This window comes from Sapajus apella, unplaced genomic scaffold (genome assembly GCF_009761245.1).
Source record: "Sapajus apella isolate SASKATOON/1434 unplaced genomic scaffold, GSC_monkey_1.0 scaffold7, whole genome shotgun sequence".
NCBI classification, from domain to species: domain Eukaryota; kingdom Metazoa; phylum Chordata; class Mammalia; order Primates; family Cebidae; genus Sapajus; species Sapajus apella.
This window is the reverse complement of record NW_022436947.1, coordinates 9,676,693-9,681,269: the sequence shown is the minus strand read 5'-3', so window position 1 is coordinate 9,681,269 and position 4,577 is coordinate 9,676,693. Positions and strand designations below refer to the sequence as shown.

The 4,577-nt window shown below is 43.4% G+C and overlaps 1 pseudogene across 1 annotated transcript; it reads left to right on the top strand.

Annotated features, from left to right (window-relative positions):
- The first annotated feature begins 3,022 nt into the window (after positions 1-3,022).
- Positions 3,023-3,953, top strand: LOC116550003 (annotated as a pseudogene). Its single transcript, XR_004268197.1, has one exon. The product of XR_004268197.1 is annotated as a 40S ribosomal protein SA pseudogene (transcript).
- Positions 3,954-4,577: the final 624 nt, after the last annotated feature.

The following is a 4,577-nucleotide window of genomic DNA, read 5'->3' as shown; positions in this document are numbered from 1 at the left end:
CCCTGGCTGTGCCTGTGCTCTGTCCTTGTCCCTTCCTACGCCTCCCACAACCCCTACTATGCACATGAGCCAGTCTCTGCACAATCTAACAACTCTTGTTAACAGAATCATGGACATTGTGCTTATTGGATGTGGCAGAGACAAGATCTTGCAGTGGACAATGACTGAGTCCCCTTGCTCTGCCCACCACCACCCCTGAGCTTATCTCACATAGGCCTTTAGACCACAGAGCTCTCATGCTGCCCACTGACCTGTAAGCCTGCTCTTAGGGGACCCCTGTCTGGGCCACTGAGCATCTGTCTGTCCCTCCACTCGGACCTCCCTCTCTCCCTACTTGCTCTTAGGAAATCTTACCAACCTGATTTCTCCATTGCCTCAGATTCTGCCGGTGACCAGATAAAATAAGAATTAGAAGTTAATTACCCTGAGTGATAGCCCCACCTTGGGTGGGGGGATGGGTTGATGGTGAATTATTGGGCAATGATTCACTAGCCTAGTTCTAACTCTTTGTACCCACACCCCAATGAATTATTCATACCCAGCCCTGTCTGCCTTTTGTCTCCAGCTTGAGTACCCTCTTGTTAAAATTGGCCATGTTTCTAACTGTCTCTGCATTAGGGCATCTTTAGGATGGTCCAAAGTGATGCCTGACCCCATGGTTGAAAAGGAGAGGGCCAGGGAAGTGAGCAGACCTATTCAGGCCTTTGGGCTGGTCATCATCCCCGCTGGCCTCAGGCAGGTGATGGTGTGTGGCTGTTAGAGCAGGGACTCTAGATCCAAAACATCTGGGTTTGAAACTGGGGTCTGCCACCTGCTAGCTCTATGATCTTAGTCGAGTTCTTTAACCTTCCTATAGCTGATGGGTAAATTAGAGAAACTCTAATCCCTATCTCAAAGGGTTATTGTGAGGGTTGAATACATTAATATATGTACCAAGCACATGATAAATCTTCAGAGTGTCCTAAAAACGGGAGCTATTATTGTAATTCTTATTATGTAGCTATTTGTTGCCACTTTTGGCCATCTTAATAACAATACATAAGTGCGTCCAGTGCTTTTTAGTTTAAAAGGTACTAACATATACTTATCTCACTTCTGCAAGACAGGTGAAAGTTATGGGATACCTGTGATGGTTAATTTTAGGTGTCAACTTGACCGGTCCATAGGGTGCCCAGATATTTGGTTAAACATTACTTGGGGTGTGTCTGTGAGGTGGTTTCTAGAAGAGATCAGCATTTAAGTATATAGACTGAGTAAGGCTGGTTGTCCTTCCCAGTGTGGGTAGGCCTCATAATTGAAGCTTCAATAGAACAGGATGCTTAGAAAAAGTTCACTTCTCTGCCTGACTTCTTTGAGCTGGGACGTCAGTCTTCTCCTGAGTTTGGACTAGGACTTGGACTGGAACTTAAGGCCACTGGCTTTCTTGGTTCTGAGTCCTCTCATGGCTCTCCTGTGTCTCAGCTTGCAAACTGTAGATCTTGGTGCTTCTCAGCCTCCATAACTGCAGAGCCCATTCCTTATACTCCATACATATTCTGGGTTCTCCAAAGAAAAGGATGGAAATATATTCTATTTTTTGACAAGCCCAGATTAATACAATATCCAAGGTCATAAAGCCAGTGAGGTGGCATAACCTGGTCTTAGGCTTGGTTTCAGGCTTTTTTTTTTTTTTTTTTTTTTTTGAGACAGGGGCCTGCTCTGTTGCCCAGGTTAGAGTGCAGTGGTATAATCACAGCTCACTTCAGCCTCTACCTACTGAGGCTGAAGTGATCCTCCTACAGGTGGTACACCTCCTACAGGTGTGTACCACCATGCCAGTCTTATTTATTTTTATTTTTACTTTTGTAGAGAGAGGGTCTCACTATGTTGCTCAGGTTGGTCTTGAACTCCTGACTTCAAGTGATCCTCCTGCCGCAGCCTCCCAAAGTTCTGAGATTGCAGGCGTGAGTCAGTGCGCCTAACCCCAAGTTCTTTTTTCTTTTGTTGATCTTTGTATTACTCAATACCACCTTTTGTAAAATGAGGTGGAAAACTGTGAATGACTTATTACAGTCAAAACTAATTACTGCGGGGAGAAAAATGCCTCTGAAGAGAGCTCATTTTGAGGATAGCATGTTTGAAAAAAATAATTACAAATGAAATCCAAAGCCCATCCCAAAGCCAGCTGCAATTCTTTGCCAGCTGCTGGAGTTCAAAGAGGGAGACTTAAGGAAGGTCTTAAGGAGAATTACTTAATTTAGAGCATTGTAAACCCAATAATTATTTGCTTAAAATTAGAATTTGCTGAAACAACTTTCAGCTTCTTATTCTTCTCACTGCATAATACAGTAATTAGTAATTTGTGTCACTCTGGTAAATTTTCTTCTTCCGATAATCATCAGCAGTGACACTGTTGCCATGCTGGGGTTCCAACACATATCCATACATGCACGCACACACATGGACACACATGCATGCACACGCACACTTACTAATTCACTCATATCTGATCCCTGGAGGGAGGTGGATATCATCGTGCTTATTTTGTTGTGGCTGCTTGAATGAAAAGTTCTGTGACCCCCTTATAATTTATCCATATCCATATGTACAACACTGTGGGTGTGGTTGTGATAAGAGGTAAAAATAAGGGTGAAGAACTCTCAGAACATCCTTAAATATCAGAGAGAGGCTATTATAAGAATAGTGAATACCTGTAGATTTCCAACTAAAAATTAGAACTTTTATTTGATGACAGGATTTGTGCTGAAGTGTGGGTTGTATTGTTGTTTAATAGGATGTAGATCTTACAAAGGCATAAAAAGTAAATCACATTTATTTATATATTTTTTAGATGGAAGTGATGAAACTGTAAAAATGCGGATAGTACAAGAATATCCAGGGTGTAATTACATGGTTTTGATACCTATTATGTGCTAGATTTATAAACAGTTATTCTATACCAATCAAATACTCCATCATTTGAAACAAAACAATGATAGTGGAAATTTAATCCCGCCTTTCCATGGTACCTGCTGAGGGGTCCATGTGGCATTGTTCTGGGTTCCCGTCATAACTTAAAGGGAAACTTTCATAACGTCTGGAGCCCTTGATGTCCTGCAAATGAAGGAGGAGGATGTCCTTAAGTTCCTTGCAGCAGGAACCCATTTGGGTGGCACCAACCTTGACTTCCAGATGGAACAGTTCATCTATAAAAGGAAAAGTGATGGCATCTACATCATAAATCTGAAGAGGACCTGGGAGAAGCTTCTCCTGGCAGCCCGTGCCATTGTTGCCATTGAAAACCCTGCTGATGTCAGTGTTATGTCTTCCAGGAATACTGGCCAGAGGGTGGTGCTGAAGTTTGCTGCTGCCACTGGCGCCACTCCAATTGCTGGCCGCTTCACTCCTGGAACCTTTACCAACCAGATCCAGGCAGCCTTCTGGGAGCCATGCTGCTTGTGATTACTGACCCCAGGGCTGACCACCAGCCTCTCACGGTGGCATCTTATGTTAACCTACCTATCATTGCTTGATATAACACAGATTTTCCTCTGCACTATGTGGACATTGCCATCCCATGCAACAACAAGGGAGCTCACTCAGTGGGTTTGATGTGGTGGATGCTGGCTTGGGAAGTTCTGCACATGCGTGGCACCGTTTCCCGTGAACACCCATGGGATGTCATGCCTGATCTCTACAGAGATTCTGAAGAGATTGAAAAAGAAGAGCAGGCTGCTGCTGAAAAGGCTGTGACCAAGGAGGAGTTTCAGGGTGAATGGACCACTTCAGCTCCTGAGTTCTCTGCTCCTCAGCCTGAGGTTGCAGACTGGTCTGAAGGCGTGCAGGTGCCCTCTGTGCCGATCCAGCAGTTCCCTACTGAGGACCAGAGTGCTCAGCCTGCCACGGAAGACTGCTCTGCAGCTCCCACTGCTCAGACCACTGAATGGGTAGAAGCAACCACTGAATGGTCTTGACCTGTTCTTGCGTGGGCTCTTAAGCAACAGGGAAATAAGACTGATGGAAAATAAACATTGAGTTTCTAAAAAACAAACAAAAACCAAAATGAAATTGCATCCCTAAGTTGTGAATTTACTTCAGGTATCCATGTGAAACTAGTGAAAGGAAGTTAAAAAGATTGTTTCTTTTTCTTGATTGTCATATAATAGTCTATTGTAATCAAATTACTATACAGCAATAAATATTGCTGTTGCTAATATTTATCATAAGTCCACCCTGTATGAGGCACTGTGCTAAGACCTTTACCTGCATTATATACTTTAATCCTCACATTAATTCCATAAGTTAGGTATTAATATTATTTCCATTTTATAGATGAGGAATGTGGCAGAGACTCTGCTGCTTACTGAATAGTCGTTCTTCTTTTTTTCTTAGCAATAAAACCCAGATTTTTTTTAGGGTGGCAATACATTGTGCTAAAAGTCTATATTCTTTAGCCTTCCTTGAAGCCAGGAGTGGCCCTGGGACTACATTCTGGCCAATGAGGTACAAGCAGGAGTGTCGTGTGGACCATCTAAGAAGGTTCGCCAAATGTGTGCGATTCAGCTGGGAGGTACCTTCCTCTCCATCATCCCTTGCTT